At 47.5% G+C, this 17,551-nt stretch overlaps 1 long non-coding RNA gene across 2 annotated transcripts; it reads right to left on the reverse strand.

Annotated features, from left to right (window-relative positions):
* Positions 1-3,298: 3,298 nt before the first annotated feature.
* On the reverse strand, positions 3,299-13,380 carry LOC132673230 (uncharacterized). 2 transcript variants are annotated; one of them, XR_013557088.2, is made up of 4 exons: positions 10,274-13,380; positions 10,025-10,145; positions 9,708-9,879; positions 3,299-3,837 (listed from the first exon to the last, which is right to left on the reverse strand). It is a non-coding gene; the product is annotated as an uncharacterized LOC132673230 (long non-coding RNA). The 2 variants fall into 2 exon arrangements; XR_014138025.1 differs by lacking the exon at positions 3,299-3,837 and adding an exon at positions 8,184-8,481.
* Between the last annotated feature and the right edge of the window lie 4,171 nt (positions 13,381-17,551).

Raw genomic sequence — 17,551 nt, forward strand, 5'->3', positions numbered from 1 at the left:
AGTGTACAATTAAGATTCATGCATTTCATTACAATTAAATTCTACAGCAAATGAAAAACTAAACAAATCTCGAACCCTACTTAATGATATGCATGCTGAAGTATTTAGGGGGAAGTGTCCTGATGTCTGCAATTTCCTGTGAAATGCATCACTAAAATAAAATAGATTCATGGCTGGATAGAGGGATAGAGAGAGGGACTGATATGTGAAGAAGCAGTTTTAGATGTTAATGGTGGGATCTACGTGGTTAGTAGACAGCTGTTCGTTGTACAGTTCTTTCTACTTGGTTGCGTGTTTGAAATTTCTCACAACGAAATGGAAGAAATAAGGATGTTGCGATAAAAGACAAGAAAAGAAAACAAACATCTATGAGTACCTAGGTGTACCAAGTGCCGTAGGTACATTTCCCCAATCCCCATATGGGCTTGATTTTGCAGACCAGCAGGTTGACATTCAGAGAAACACAGCCTCAGGATGGAGGGATGTTTCTTCTTTCACAAGCGCCCTCCAGAGGTGGGATCTGGCATTTGTACTTTGGGTAGCAGACAGTCTCGTCCACGGCTGCTCCCCCTCAGCCTTCCTCTCAACGATGGCTTCTGATTAACTTCACAAGCGAAGAGCCAGCTTCAACCACCAACTAATCAATGACTCCACAGCTATTAATTGAACACCTACTATGTGGAGGGGATTCCAAGAGCTGTAAAACACAGTCTCTGCCTTCAAGAAGCAACCAGAGTATTAAACCCAGCCTGGAGATCTGGCCCGTAGATGTGACTTGGGCATTAATTATCCGTGGGACCATGAGCAAGTTACACCAGCCCTCAAGCTTCCACCTCTTCATCTATGAAATCAGGGCTTGAACTAGACCATCTCTCAGGTTCCTGGCACCCCTCATGTTTCTGTGACTTTTGATCCGTCGGAATTTTGAGGGTCAATGGCTGGTCCAGGGAGTGTGTGCTAAAGGAACACTGAGGAGGAGAAGTCGCCTTGGACAGGGTGTCGCCTCGTAGGAAGTGGGGTCTAAGTGTGCCTGGTGGATGGGGGGAGGAGATAGGGTTCCAGGTGGAAGAAATGCAAACACAGGGCCTGGAGGCAGGGGGACCCATGGGGACAGTAAGGAGAAAGTGACTGGAGAGGGGGGTCCGTGTTCAGGCAGCGGAGATGACACTGAGAAAGACACTTTGACTTTAGCTTCTGAGAGAGAGGCAGCCTCCCGTGAGGAACATTAAGCACGGGAACCGTAGACGAGACGGTGTCTGAGAAAGATTCATCTAGTTATTTGCAGTCATGGAGGAAAACGGCAGTGCAAACGTTCACAAATGACAGATTAAAACAGTGTGGCAGACTCTGGAACATCCTCAATCTGTGGTTCCCCAGCTATGATCTTCGGAACGTTAGGGTTCCTGGGAAGGGCCTTAGGGACAGTAAGGGGGGGGGGGGGCAAGGGCAAGCAGAGGGAAGGCTGGGCCCAGCACCCTCTCTCATCCTGGCCTTGACCTCACCAGCACAACTTGTATTGGATTGATACCTGGGAGCTCCAGATCAAATTTATTTTCAAGCAAGAATTCAACAGACCTCAACTGAACCGTATCAACTCATTACAGAAATAAGTAGCCAAACAAATGTGGGGGCTGTTTGAGGAGAATTTGCTGGGCATGAGCCTCGCACTGCTACTTGAGATGATTGCACATTTGCACCAGTGAGATGCCAGCTCTGACAAAGGCGGGGAGTCTCAGGAAGAGGGCAGATTCGGAGGACGGCTGTGCCCTGGCCCCAGGAAGTTACTGAAATGGTCTCGTTCTGGGCGTCACCCAGATGCAATGGGCTTTCAGCTGTGAGGCCCTGCAGGCCTGCCTCTCGGTAGTCCTGACTTAATTCCCTCAGCAGGGTCTCCCCACCCCCACCCCTACTCCGTTCCCCTCCTGGTGGACCCCACCATTGGGTGGGACAGAATCTCTCCCCGAATCTTTGTTGTTTGTCATCCTAAACAGATATTCAACAGCATCTCACCCCATAAAACTGAACCAGGAGAAAACAAAAGCCGCCAATTTGGAGAAGTTACACAGGTTCTAGATTCTTACAGATATATTTTGGTTGAATCCCCGGGCTCCTGGCTCCTTCACAGGAGACAATAACTGATAAATTCTGCCCTCCATATTTATTCTTAAATAATCTCATTAACGGTCTCTTCTTACCGACCTGCTCCTAGATGCCCGCAGGGCAGAGCATTTGCCCTCCCCTTACCTCAGGTGTCCCTTGCCCTCCGTTCTACATGGCAGGGCCACAGTTGAGCACTTCCTCATGGCTGTGCTCCCACCCGCAGTAGCTACCGCGTGCCTGACCTTCTGCGAGGCGTTCTGGTTATCTGTCACCGCCTAACAGATCACCCAACACTCAATGGCTCAAAAAAACCAGCCTCTATTATCTCGCATGGTTCCTGTTGGTTAGGAATCTGGGAAGGACTCAGCTGGGTAATTCCAGCCCAGGGTCAGTTTGCAGTCATGTGTTAGCAGGGACAGGAGGATCTACTTCCAAGGTGGCTCACTGACAGGACTGGCAAATTGTCGCTGGCTCTTGTTGGGGGACCTGAGATCCTGTCCACGTGGGCCTCGCCACATCGCTGCTTGAGAGTCCCCGTGGCAAGGCGGCTGGCTTCTCTTGGAAGCCAAGAGGCCAAGCCAGGTGCTGTGATGACTTTAGGGCCTATCTTGAGGCTCATACATTACGCCTTCTACTTCATTTTACTGGTCACACAGGGCAAGCCCTGACTCGATGTGAAAGGACACGACACAAGAAGGCAAGGGTCTTTGGAGGCTGTCCCACCACACGACAGAAGGGTCAGAAGAAGAGGGATCCCTGTTTGAGCCATTAAGTAGTTTGCAACTTATTTGCGGGGAGAAAACTTACATACTTATACCTATAATACTAAAGGGATTAAAGAAAAGAAGAAGAAAAGAAGAGTAATAATGACAAGGCAGACAGCACACGTCCTGGAATGCAACCTAGGTATTGAGTGAGCAAGATCGATACAGACTCTGCCCTCTGGACGCTTGGAATCTACTGGGAATGACAGGTTTCACATGCAGAATTGCACTTGGAATAAAATCCTATCTCCTTAACCTTACCTTTCTCCATTCTTTTCTTCTACTACTCATCTCCTTTTTCACTGAGCTCCAACCACTTAACCTGTTCTCCATTCCTCCAACAGATTAAGCTCCTCCCTCCCTCGGGACTTTGCACTTGCTGTCCCCCTCCCCCCCCACCCCCGACCCCACCAACCCCGACTGTCCTCCAGGTCTTTGCACAACCAGCTCTTTCTCACCACCCAGGTCTCTGCGTTTAGTTGCCACCTGGTCTTGTCCTCCACCTCCCCCAACTAGAATGCATGAGAACAGAGACTGTGAAACCTCCCTCACTGCTGTGTCTCCAGATACACCTGGCCGGCACTCATTCCATAATAAGTGATGAATATATACTACAGTGAGTGAATAAAGTACCCCCTTTCGGACCATGTTCTAAAACCATATAAAATCCTCTCTTTAGGATATCGAAAGCTTAAGATCCAGCCCTGTCACTTGGCCATCTCGTAATCCAAACCAAGGTCGGTCAATTGTCTCCGTGGTGGTGAGCAAACAGCATATGCCACACCTGCCTTTTCCCCCACTTTTGGTTTCAGCGGATCCGGCCCAGGCTAACCGTGTTATTTGTACTTCTCCTCCGGGACGGTCCTCAGTCCCTCACTGCCTTTGTTTGGCTTCCCAAAAGCGTCCCTCTCCTCCAGGGGAAGGGCAACTCCAGCCTTGTTTTGCTGCACTGGCACTCGGGGGTTCGGCTTTCCTGGGCAAGAAAAATATTGAAAATGGTTGTTCATTAACATCCCAGCTTTCCCGCTTTTCGGGAGAAACCACACGACAAACGGAGACCCCACACGTATTTATTTTGAAAATACGTTTTTTTAATTTGAAAGCAAATGGACGCTGCTGGTCTGCAGGTCATTTCACCTGCTGTGGCGTGTGATTAGCAAGGCCTTTCTTGCTGGGTGGTGGTGCCGGCTAATGGACTCACGCTCCCTCTGTATGTTTATCTTCAGTTAATTAAAATTTTGCCAAGTCTTCCTCGCAGCCCCTGTGCACAGCAAGGCTGAATCTTGGCTTGTGGCACCGATCTGGGCTGGCAAGCTGGGAGGGGGGCGGTCATCCTATTAAATATTAATCTGAAAGGGCAATCGGGCCTGTGGGCTTCCACCCCTGAGGTTCTCTCACTGGGAAGGCACAGATCGATGCCAAAACCCAGTGCCTGTGACAACTCTCCCTGCCAGGCCTGAGTCAGCATCAGATGCAATTTTTCAGAACTGTTATTTGACAATAAATCTGAGCAGAATTCTGGGAGATCTCTCTTAAAAACTGGAATGAATTACACGCACATCCACCTTTGAAAGGGATGTTAGCCATCCTGCGAAACTGTGCCTTATAAATGATGAACAGGTCAATTTGCCAGATGAATTTTGAAGTTACAGGTCAGGTTAAGACTAGCACTTCAGATGTTAGTTTTGAAAATCTGCCTTTGCCAGGAAGAGGGGAGGATAGGAAAGACTGAGCTGGCACTCAACCTTCCATTGCCCTATTTTTGAAAATGCAGAAGCTGCTCCCCACAAGTTCACCTTCCCACCCCCATCCCTTCCTTCCATCACTGTTAGCTAGGTACTACCTACTGAATCACTTCAGCAAACACCTTTGCCAGGAAACTTGGAACAGCACCCTGCTGGGGCACCTGGGTAGCTCAGTACGTTAAGAGTCTGACTTCGGCTCGGGTCACGATCTCACGGTTCGTGGGTTCGAGCCCTGCATTGGGCTCTGTGCCGACAGCTCGGAGCCTGGAGCCTGCTTCAGATTCTGTGTCTCCCTCTCTCTACCTTTCCCCCACTCACTCTCTGTCTTTCTCTCTCTCAAAAATAAATAAGCATTAAAAAAAATTAAATAAGGAAGAGCACTCTGTTGTGGGTTCAATTGTGTCTCTCGAAACAGTAAGTTGAAGTCCTAATCCCCAAGACCTGTGAATGTGACCTTTGGGGCTCAGTCAGTCAAGAGTCTGACTTTGACTTGGGTCATGATCTCAAGTTTCATGAGTTCAAGCCCTGAGTCAGACTCTAAGCTGACAGCGTAGAGCCTGCTTCAGATCCTCTGCCTCCCTCTCTCTCTGCTCCTCTCCCGCTCACATGCACGTGTGCACACGCGCTTTCTTTCTCTCTCAAAAATAAATAAACATTAAAAAGAAGAAGAAGAAGAAGAAGAAGAAGAAGAAGAAGAAGAAGAAGAAGAAGAAGAAGAAGAAAGAAAATAGAATCTTTGCGGGTGTGATTACTTAAGGTGAGGTCATCCTAGCTTGGTGGGCCTGATCCAATGATCGGTGTCCTTATAAGAAGAGATAACAGAGATACAGAGACACACAGGGAGACCACCATGTGACATTAGAGGCAGAGGTTGAAGCGATGTGTCTACCAGACGAGGGACGCCAAGGATTCCTGGCAACACCGGAAACTAGGAAGAGGCAAGGAAAGATCCTCCCCCAGCACCTTCAGAGAGAGCACGGCCCTGGCAGTGCCTTGGTTTTTTTTACTTCCAGCCTCTAGAAACGCGAAGAGGAACGTGTGTTGCTTTAAGGCACCACATCCGTGGTACTTTGCTGCAGCAGATCTAGGAAACTAATATACACTCTCCTCCGGGTCCTACTGTTGACCATCTTCCCTGGCTTGCCTCTCTGCCAACCCCATGGATAGGCTTGCTCATTCTGATTCCCTTCCCTTCCCTTTATCTACAATGAAGTCCCAACTTGCTGGGAGGCTTAGGAAGTGGGACATCAGGCCAAGAAGAAAACCTTATCACGTCCCACATCTTGCAGATGAGTTTTGAAACATCTCAGTCTACGTTCTTGCCTGAGCAGAAGTCAGCGTACATAATAAGATGGCTCTTTGATGATGGAGGATGTCACTCTGCCTCAGGGGTCATCACTCTAAATTCAGGTCTCCCTGGCTGGCATCACAGATACACAGAGAGCAAGACTTTGGCGTGAATTTGTACTGACCCCAGCATATACTCTGAAGACTGTCTTTGTCTCTTCTAAAAATTGAATGTAACAACAGAACTAGGAATCAAGATTCTACAATATTCTGTTGTCTTGAAATACCCATGGGCAGGCATGTTGCACTTGAGGTCAGAAAGCTTGGACCTGAATTCCAGCTCTACCCATGCTCACAATCCATTTGCACAGTAAGTATTATCATCCCCCATTTACGTGTGGCAGGTTGGACAGAGGTCACCTCATCCCACCTGTGGAGAGACATAGTCAAGGAGAGGAACTTCTGCTCAGTCTTTGTTTTGCTGAGTGGGGCACACCAGCTGAGGGTAGAGATGAACCGCTCTGGATGACAGAAGGAGTTTAAAGAAGTCATAGAGGTGAAGGGAAGGAAAGAGAAAACCACTGGTAGGGAAGAGGAATTTGGGAAATCTGATGGAGAATTTGACTTAATTTTTATTGTGTGGTATGATCTGTATCTTCTCCCCTGTATCTGCCCAAAAAGATTTCTGGTTAATACATTATGGAATTGGATCCAGTTTGGGAGATGGGCATCAGATAAGAAACAAAGACCACTCACGAGGATCCAATCATCCCAAGGCTGATTAGGAGCTGAAGCTCAGAAACATCGAGTGCCCTGCTCAGGGTTACACAGCCTTAGGTTCTGAAGTCAGATCTGTCTGACTCCACACCTATGTTCCTCCCTCTAACATATGGCTTATTCTCATGGTGGACTTACCAAACTATTTCAGGCCTAGGAGGTTGTCCAGATTGAAAAATTATTTGTATAAATGCCATGGCCAAAAAGCAATAATAACTTACTGATTGTAGTTTTCATATGGCTAGAGCTTTGCAGTCTGGAAAACTGCCTTCTGTTTACTGAGCATTTAATAAATGCCAAGCTCTTTTCATGTGCATGATGTGATCTAATCTTCTGAGTAGGCTGAGAGGCAGACATTTTTATCCTCATTTTACAAATGAGGAAACATTAAAGAGTGGCTAGCCCAGGTCACTGTTGGGAAGCAGCAGACGCATGACCTAAATGCCAACAATCATTTAGTTTATTTACTTTCTGAGTAGGTAATACACACACATACTACGATGTTTAGCAAGGAAAGGGCCAGCAGTGAAAAGTGTCTGTTTCTTCCTCCCCCTCAGTGGCCAGCCTCCCTTCCCTGGCACCCTCAGATCACCATCTATGACCAGTGTCCTTCAAAGATATACTTGGTATTTACAAATATGACCATGTTCCTCTGACACCACAGTTGCCTCCCTCGGGGAAAAAGAACATTTGAAGTTAACCTGAGGAGACAGTGCCTTCCCTCAGCCTTCCTGGTAAGCTTCTGTTTAAACTTTTAGAGCTGAAATACCGAAGGAGTAAATATCCTCTTTTTTTAATGTTTATTTATTTTTGAGAGAGACAGAGAGAGACAGAGTGTGAGAGGCGGAGGGGCAGAGAGAGAAGGAGTCACAGTCCGAAGCAGGCTCCAGGCTCTGAGCTGTCAGCCCAGAGCCCGACACGGGGCTCGAACTCACAGACCGTGAGATGGTGACCTGAGCTGAAGTCGGACGCTTAACCGACTGAGCCACCCAGCGCCCCTGGAGTAAATATCTTTTTATGTTTTTCTGGGAGCTGGCGGGGGTTGGGGGTGTACTAAAAAGAGCATGGGGTCTGGAATCTCATGGCACTAAGTTCAAGTTCATACCCAGAGGTGACTTCACCTCTTGGAGCCATTTCTGCATCTGAGAAATGGAGGCAAACCTCCCTACCTACCTGCTGTGAGGATTTTCGAAGAGGAGAGAGTAAAACATCTGGCGCCTCTGGCGCCCTCCTTCCTTCTCCTCCTGAAGGAGAGCCTACCATTTCCCTGGGCTTCTTTAAGAACACAGAGACAAGGAAAAAGCAAACTCCCCAAATCTACACACTGTTTAATGATCAGCTTTGACCTAATTCTACTTCAAAGCGTTTCCGTCTCCTTCCTACCTCCCACTACCTCCCACCCAGCTGCCAAGTATAGAGAACACATGAAAACTTAGGCCAAATGGGAACCTGGAATGTTAAAGCCTTTGAGAAAACAGCTGTTTGTTTGTTCATTTATTGCCCTGTTTTTGGCCCTGTCTTGTTTGATTACAAGGGCCTGTGGGGAAGAAGAATCCTTTGCACTTTCGTCTACGTGGTACTCGTACACCCTTCGTTTCATTCCACAACAGTTCTTGTGAGAAAAAGCCAAACTGTGGTTCAGAGGTTAATGCTTCGGTAGGAGGCACAAGGCAGAAACGGGGCTAGAACCCAGGTCTTCCCTCTGATTTCCTCACCTTTCACTGTCTCCATATGCAATTGTTTCTGCTTCAGTTAGGGTGCCTTTGGCTGCCAGCAACAGACCATCCAAGTAACTCTCACTCATGTACCTGGAAATCAGGCACATGGATAGCTTCAGAATCAGCTTAGGACAGTGGCTTGGCACTCTTTCTCTGCTCCCCTCTTGCTTTCCCCCTCCCCGTCCTCTGTGTATTGGCTTCATTTTCAGGCTGGCTTCCCTCATGCCAAAATGATTTATTGCTCTCCAGACTCCACATCAACACATCACAATGTCCGGAGAAAAGAGTCTCCTCTTGTGTCCCTTTTATGAATAAAGAGGATCCTTTATAAGAAGTCCCAACAAACAACCCCCTTGTGCCTCATTTTCTCAAACTGGAACAAATCTTGTGGTAGGCATCTGTCATGCTTGCGGTCACCCTGGCTCTTTTGAACACTCATCCTTTGTTACGACAAGTTCAAAATTATAAGTTCCACCTCTCCAAGGTAGAAGCCAGATTTTGTTCTCCCTTTGTTAGGACAAGTTTGAAATTATAAGTCCCACCTCCCCAAAGTAGAAACTAGATGATTCTGCTCTCCCGCTACAGCCTGCCACACACACACACACACACACACACACACACACACACACACACAGCAGAGGCATTTGTGGCTGCAGAGTAAAGTCAAGCTCCTGGCACAGAAGCATCTAGAATAGTCTGTAGCGCCTTCATCCAGACAGAGCTTGGTGTTGGTGGCACCTGTCAGCTGTGACCTGTGGAATGGTTTGGGCCAGTTTTCCCAGCAGCCTGGCTTTCCAGCTCTCCCTATGATCTTGTGAGCCACCCACTGTCCTTTCTATAAACTTTCCAAGTGCTGAATCACCCAGATGGGCTTCTGTTATTGCAGCTAAGAACCTGATTGATGCACATACCCGTTCCTGAGCACATGGCTGGGGCCAGCCCTGTGCCCTCTGCTGACCGGCTTACACCTGAGTTCCTGAGCCAATGGGTGGCAAGAGACTTGGGATTTCCCTTACGCCAGTCACGACTGGCTCTGAAGTTCAGGGTGCGGTCAGCTTCCCAGGGAGCACAGGAGGACATATGGGAAACCTAAATAAAAACTGGTGTAAGAAACGGGAGAATCGATGCTTTGTGGGCAGCCAACAATGTTACCAAGCCCTGCTGTGTGAGAGGCTCTGCGCCTAACCACGTTCACCCTCAAGCAACTCTATCCCACCTTAAAGATGTGGAAACAGACCCGAGACATTAAGTAACAAGATGATAGAATTAAAAAGCTGGAATTCAAACGAGGCATGTTTGACTCCAAAGTCACTTACACGTTTATACACTGATGTTTCTGCCTCACAGTTCTGTGGATCATCTGTGGCTCTTTCGGGTTGGGCTCCAGGTACAAGTTGGGTTTGGGTTGACTCCATGAACCTCCTCATTTTTCTTGGACTGGTGGCTACTCAGCAGCTACCCAGATTCTCAAGGTGACAATGGAAAGTTCTAAAATTGGATTGCGCTGTTGGTTGCACAACCCTGTGAACTTCCTAAAACCCACTTTTAAAAGGTTGCATTTTATGGTATGTGAGTTCCATCTCAAAAAAACTTTTAATAATAACAAAAAAAAAAAGAACCCTAAGCAAAGTACCTTCTAGTGTAGGTTGCCCAACGAAGGGAGAGAGCCCTGGCTGCTCAGAGGAGCACCCCCTGGAGCTCCGAGGATCTGGTTCAAGTCCCAGGTCTGTTTCTTGACCTCAGTTTCTTCGCTACTAATATAAAGAGGCTTATTAGATCAATGTTCCTCAAATTTTAGTCATTTGTGAACCCCCTTTATGATTTTTCTTCTATCACTGTGCCAGATGAACAAGCATTTACCTATTTTTTAAAATTAACTCACCTTTTGGGGCACCTGCGTGGCTCAGTCGGTTGAGCATCCGATTTTGGTTCAGGTCATGATGTCATGGTTTGTGGGTTCAAGCCCCGCGTCGGGCTCTGTGCTGATGGCTCGGAGCCTGGAGCCTGCTTTGGATTCTGTGTCTCCCTCTCTCCCCGCCTCTCCCCCGCTCATGCTCTCCCTCTCTCTCTCTCAAAAATAAATAAACAGTAGCAAAATTTTTAAAATAAAAATTAAAAACAACAAAATTCTTTTTAAAATCCTAACATCATTCTAAACAAAAATGTTCATACAATCTTGAGTTTGCTATGCTACTTGTATTTTCCCAAAACACATCAAAATCACTGATAGATTGCAAAATCAGAAATGTTCATCCACTCCCCATGTCACCAGTGTTACCCCTACCATATGGGAACCCTGACCTAGGGTCGCTAAGGCTTGTCTACAAACTAGCCCATCAGGGAGAGGACAAGCTTCTGCCTTTGCTTGTCCCTCAACCAACATGGACATTTAATCATTGCTTCTTAGGACACAGCCTTGTCTGTGGCCTAACCTTGCTCTGGCTGTGGGGCTTTCTGGTCTCATAGAAGAGGAGGGCTGTCCCAAGGCTGACTCTGTTTAGTAACTCAACTTCCAGTCCCAAGAGGTACCAGCTGAGTCACTAAACAGAGTCAACCTTGCTGGGGATGGTTATTGTTATTCAAATTTTACAGACGGGGAAGTTTCTCTCAGAGACATTAACATACCGGAAGAGGAAGAGGCAGAATTCAAAACCAGATCTTTTCTAAATTCCCGTAGTTTTGTAACTGTATCCTACTAGGCCCTGGACCTGGAAGTTTTGGGGTGGATGCATTTGTAGTCTCCATGAAATCAGGCCATGCACATTAACTCCCACCTTTGCCTATGGGCGACCTCAGCATTGAGGAATGGGACACAAGTGTGGCTTCTAAGATAAAAATTGTATCCATTGGGGGCGACTGGGTCTCAGTAGATTAAGCGTCTGACTCTTGATTTCACCTCAGGTCATGATCTCACAGCGTGTGAGTTCAAGCCCCACATCATGGTGTGGAGCCTGCTTGGGATTCTCTTTCTCTTTCCCTCTCTGCCTCTCTCTCTCTTTCTCAAAAATAAAATAAATAAGCATTTAAAAAAATTGTATCCATTGAATTTCTAGTATTTCTATGTATCAGCAGCAAACAGTGACAATCTTCCCTGTACTTCTTTCATTACACGCATCCCCCTTGTAGTTGCTAGTGCAAAATCTCTACTCCCGCTAGTCAGGGACCATGTCTTTCTCATTAATTGCTGTGTCTGCAACACTCAGCCCAGTATTTGGCACAGAGCAGGTCCCTAATAACTCTGAGTGTAATTCACTAATAGCCCCTGGCCTCCAAGATCCTCTAGCCCAGGGAGGTGGAATGGGGTAGGCGGACTCAAGCCCGCAGACAAGGGGCAGGACTCGGCACTGTGTCCAGCTGCCCGCACAGCAGGCAGGAAGACACTGGTAAGCCGTCAGCCACGTACCCCATACAATCAACATGTATCCCGCATCCTCTGGCCTGGAGCAGGCTGCTGCCACCACCTGAGTCCATCTGTGGAGATGGCTTCGATCTGTCCAGACAGGGGAGCAGAGCGGAGAGCAGTGATGCATTTATTCCATCCAACAAGTAACTATTGACAACCAGCCCCGTGCAAAGCCCCGTGCCAGGCACCACAGAGGAGACAAATGTAACTCAGGCCTGCAGTGAGCCCCACGCAGGGCTTCTGAGTACACAAACCAGCAGCCTCGGCCTGCCAATTCCTTGTGCAGTGTTCTTTCCACAAGAGCACCGCCTTCCAAAAGAGATGCCCTAGCTGCCAGAATTAGGAGCTTTCTTCTAGCAGTGTGCTCTCCTAGCAGGAGGCTGCAAGGGAGATTTCCGTATGCGCACAAAAGAAACAGGACTCCTCCTGCTTCAGGGAGCTTCAGTATCTAGATGAGATGTGGGGGTAAGAGGGATCTGCTCCCGGAGACCTGCCAGGCAGATGTGGGGTTCAGTGCCTGGAATGCTGGGAGAAAGGAAGCCACAGGCAGAGCGCAGGGGCGAAGACCAGGTGTGCAGGGGCACACAGAGCACTCTGTGTGGGGCATCAGTAACCTGGGGTTCTCTGGCCGGCCCTTGTCATGGGATGGGGCGCTGCTCCCCATGTAACAAGCCCAGCAGCTCCTTCTGCAGCCCCTGCCCCTCTTTGGACCCGCAATAACAATGGACATGAAGGCTTTCCGGGTTTCGCTTCCTGCCTTCAGAAATCGTTTCCTGTGAGGTCTGCGCTCTTTGGGCTACGTGAACACCAGCATGCCTCCCCTGGAATGCCTGCACTCCCTGACCTGTCAGCATGTGTCGCTCTGGCTACAATCGCCCACCCTATCCTGAGGCATTTTCAGTTAAACAGGCAGATCAAGGACAGAGAACCAGGCTAAAGCGCTTTGCAGAAGCCCAAGGAGATGACATATACTAATGGCTGCTCTACACAGGGTTTCTCAGCCTCAGCACTATTAACTTTTGCGCCAGACCATTCTTTGTTGTGGGGGCTGGCCTGTGCACTGGAGGATGTTTCACAGGGTCCCCGGGCTCTACTCACTACATAATATAAGCCACTCTCCAGTTGTGACAATCAAAAATGTCTCCAGGGGCACCTGAGTGGCTCAGTTGGTTAAGCGTCCCACTTTGGCTTAGGTCATGATCTCGCCATCTGTGAGTTCGAGCCCCGCGTCGGGCTCTGTGCTGACAGCTCAGAGCCTGGAGCCTGCTTCAGCTTCTGTGTCTCCCTCTCTCTCTGCCCTTCCTCCTCTCATGCTCTCTCTCTCTCAAAAATAAATAAACATTAAAAAAAATTGTTTTTAAATGTCTCCAGACATTTCCTATGTTCCCTGGAGGTAAAAGTTATCCCTTGTTAAGAACCACTGAAGTAGTGGGGCACCTGGCTGGTTCAGTCGGTTAAGTGTCCAACTCTTGATTTCGGTTCAGGTCACGATCTCACAGTTTTGAGTCCAAGTTCTACATCAGGCTCTTTGCAGTGTGGAGCCTGCTTGGGGTTCTCTCTCTCCCTCTCTCTTTGCCCCTCCCACTCTCACTCTCTCAAAATATATAAATAAACTTAAAAAAAAAAAGGAACACTGGTGTACTGTCTTTGAGTTTGCATCCTGACTCTACCATTTGTTAGCTATATGAGCACAGCAAGTTATTTAATCTGTGCCTCAGTTTTCCTATCTGTAAAGTGGGGATGATAATAATAATCACCTCATAAGATTGTTGTGTTGTTTTCTGCCCTGCTTATTTCTGGTAAACTATTTGAGGCAACTTAAAATAGAAGCACATACACTAATGGGAAATTAAAAAAAAAAATTTTACAACACAAAGGTAAATAATTTTAATACTTGAAGAATTCATACACATTAGTGAACCACTGATTTCACCTAGATTAGAAAGACAGGAGATAAACACAAAAGTTTATCAGAGAAAATAGCTTAACATGGAAAAATGCCCAACAAAGACATAAGAATTTAAATAGCCACCAAAAACAACCTATTAAGAATGTCAGATTAGCAGATAAGAGGGCAATGAAACAGACACTCTCATATGTTATAGTTAGAAACATGGCAAATTAGGGGCATCTGGGTGACTTGTGTGGCTCACTTGGTTGAATGACTGACTCTTGATATCGGTTCAGGTCATGATCTCACAGTCGTGGGACTGGGCCCGTGTCGGGCTGATCATGGAGATTGCTTGGGATTCTCTCTCTCTCCTTCTGCCCTTAGCCCACTTGCATGCATGTGTGCATACTTTCTCTCCATCAAAATAAATAAGTAAAATTGAAAGAAAAAGAAACATGGCAAATTAAAATTAGTTCAGATGTTAAATAACCATTAAAACTGGAGGAAAAACTATAGGGAGGAAGCTAATTTTGTCACCAACTCAAAATCAGATGGAGCGTTCACTTAAGCAACAAAGAGAATCCTGAACTTCCTAGCAGCCACTGCAAAAATAAGAACACAGCTAAGAGAACTCACCACCGGCACCTCCAGGAGAGAGAAATTGTGTTCACTAGGCCCAAAAGGAAACATGTGAGTTCTAACACAGGGACATGACTCACAGAATTAGACAAGGTCTCAACAGTGATATAACATGTGCCCCAGCTGTAATAAAGCTTATCTAAAGCGCCACACACAACTCCCCTCTGCTCTGGTCAAGAATGTGCCCCTACCCAGCCACTCCCCACCGAAGAATGGATTCCCTGACAAGGGAATGTGGCAGCAAGGGGGGGCCGGCAGGAGAAGCGGCCTCTCTCTCCTACCTGCCTGGCTGAGCTGCAGGCCCCTTCAGGCTCACTGGCCTCAGTAAAGGGAGGTCTATAGTGGAGCTTGGCACCGGGGGAGACGCTGTGGCCAAATCACCCACCTCCCCCGGCTCAGTTCTGAGTGGCTCCCTGGGCTGACGATGAGGGCGGTGTGGAGGGGAAGGAACCAGCTCTAAATGTGTGGAATAAAGGAAGTAGAGGCTCAGAGTGGCCCAAGGAAGGAAAACAATCACCTGAACGTGACATGGTCAAAGTAGCTCCTTGCCCTCTTAGCCTCCCTGTGCCTCGGTTTCCTCTTCTCTAAAATAGGGAAAATATTCACCTCATGGGTTAATGTGAGGATTAAAAGAGTTCGACATGTAAAGTGCTTGGAGCAATGCCTGGCACACAGTAAATGTTAGCTGCTATTATCATTATTATGGTTATTACCCTCAACATGCTTCTGTGTATGTCCTAGACCTAAGCAACATGTCTCCTGGAGGACCGCACAGTGCGGGCGATAGGAGAACCGTGTGAACCTTTTAATCGCTGTATAGCTCTCAGCCTAGAGCCAAACAATGGGACCAAGTACTGGTCCATGATGTGCCAGAGGAGGCCTGAGCCTGGGGACTAGTCCCAGCCCTGCCACTAACTGGTGCCCTTGTGCAAGGGCCTTGGGCAAACCCTGGCTCCAATGTGGGCCTCGGTTCACTCACCTGTCAGATGTAGGGACGGGACTAAATATTTCCTAAATTTGATATCAGAACCACTTCAGGACATCGTAAAATGCAGATTCCCGGGCTCTACCAACTGAATCCAAGTCTCTAGAAATGGAGAATGAGAATCTGAATTTCAATAAGTTCTTTGGAGGATCTTTTTTTAAATTTTTTTTCAAGTTTATTTACTTATTCTGAGAGAGAGAGAGAGGGAGAAAGAGAATCCCAAGCAGGCTCTGCACCATCAGCTCAGAGCCCCACATGGGTCTCAAACCCACAAACAGATCATGACCTGAGCCGAAACCAAGAGTCAGACGCTCAACTCACTGAGCCCCCGAGGCGCCCCTCTTTGGAGGATCTTGAGGTTCAGTCAGATTTGAAAGCCTCTGACTAGCTGAGCTCTAAGGCCCCTCAGACAGTCACGTGCTAATAGTAATTACAGACTCTCCCGGAGCAGGATGGGGCCGGTGAGAGAGCTCCACAAGAGTCAAGCTAGTGCCCTTGGGGCTCTTCCAGGGTTTAACCGGCTCTAGCAGCAAGAAGTTTTACTTTCTGCCTAATCAAACACTCCATCTCAGCATTCTACCTCCCACTCTGTGGGGTTCACTCTCACGATTATAGGAAAGTTCTGGTCGGTGTCTTTGAGCACAACGCCTCATGAACTTGAGGGCTACTTGAAGTCAGCCTGGTCCTGCCAATACCACCGGTGAGATGGCTCTTGACTCTGGCCCTCCCTTTCCATTCCCATCGCTACTGCCCTCGGTCAGCTTGTTAAAACCTCTTGTTTGGACCATGTAACAGTTTCTTAGCTCTCCTTTCTTCAATCTTTTCTTCACAGTATCAGCAGTTATTTCCTAACCCCAACTTTGATTGCATTATGTCTCTAGCACACAACCGTCCACATCTCCAACCACAACCTAACACCTCAGACTGTCTCAAGGCCTTTCAGAGCCGAAACCAACAGACATTTTTGCTTTCATAGCTTATTACATTTCTCTTCTATAACCTCCTCTGGCCAAGAGCCACCTTGGGCTACAGTTAACTCCTTAAAATTTTCTTGATAGGGGTTTCCCAAACTTGTATACCGTGGAACTCTCTCTCTGTACCCCTGCTTATTTTTCAAGGCAAAAGACCCATAACAGCTCATGGACAGTAAGTGATTCATGGTCCTCCATTTGAGAGACACTCTCTATGCTTTTCCATCTGCTTGTCAATGACTTGACTCTCTAGTCTAGAATCTGCTCAGGTCTTGAACTCCAACTCAGAACAACCATCTAATGTTGTCATGCCAGTTATCTCTCCACCTGACCATTTTTGAATACTGTCAGGTTCTACAGAGGCAGGGAAACCAGAACACTAGTCTGTCCCCACCCTTATTCCTTCTTTGCCTTCCTTCCTGAGATGGTACCACATTTCCCCCCAAAAGTTGAATTGCTCGACATCTGTCTTGATTTACTTAAATGAGCATATTTGACCATTCAACCATCTTTGTTTTCCCAACTTCCAAATAAACAGCCTCCGCTTCTCATTAGCAACCCAAGCAGGTAAATATCTACCTCTCCTGGGGCCACTCCCTTTCCTGCATCTCTGACAGACATTGTTGATTGATCACAGCACTTGGTCCTAAGCCCCAGGTGTGATGGTGTAGATTCAGAATCCCTCTCCAACGCAATTCCCCAGGCAGATATCATCCATCAATCAGAGTTGGCATGCCAGTTGAGACAGTCCTACTTACCATCAATGACCTAGCTGATTAAATAGTGAGGGTGTTTACTAGAAAAGCTCTGTTGAGTTTCAATTTCAAGTCCCTCACGGAACCTCAAACTAGAGTAGTCTCTAGTTACACTCCATCTACTCTAAGCCTTTCAGGCTAGAGGATCTGTGTTGTGGGTGAGGATCTATTAGGAGTCTAATTTGGCCTAAGACTTGGAATAAGATTGCCAAGGTCAGAAAGCCTTCCACTGAAGAATTGTCCTGAAGCATTGTCCACCTCCCATTTCTTTCTCTTGCCAAACCCCACAGAGGTGTCTGGTGAGCTGGCTGGTCTCTAGACATAAAGAAGGGCACCAGAGAGGCTAGGCTACAAGACAAAGGACAAACTACCCCTAGAAAAACAACTCTCTGGGGCAGACAGCAATTGGAGATGCCCTCCATGTCCCAGAGCGGCAGAAAGGGTTTCATCTTGGCCTCAGCTGATGCAACCATCAGCAATGGAACCATGTACAGTGGAAAGACTGGTATCTTCGGT

This window comes from Panthera onca, chromosome C1, assembly GCF_046562875.1.
Source record: "Panthera onca isolate mPanOnc1 chromosome C1, mPanOnc1 haplotype 2, whole genome shotgun sequence".
Taxonomy (NCBI): domain Eukaryota; kingdom Metazoa; phylum Chordata; class Mammalia; order Carnivora; family Felidae; genus Panthera; species Panthera onca.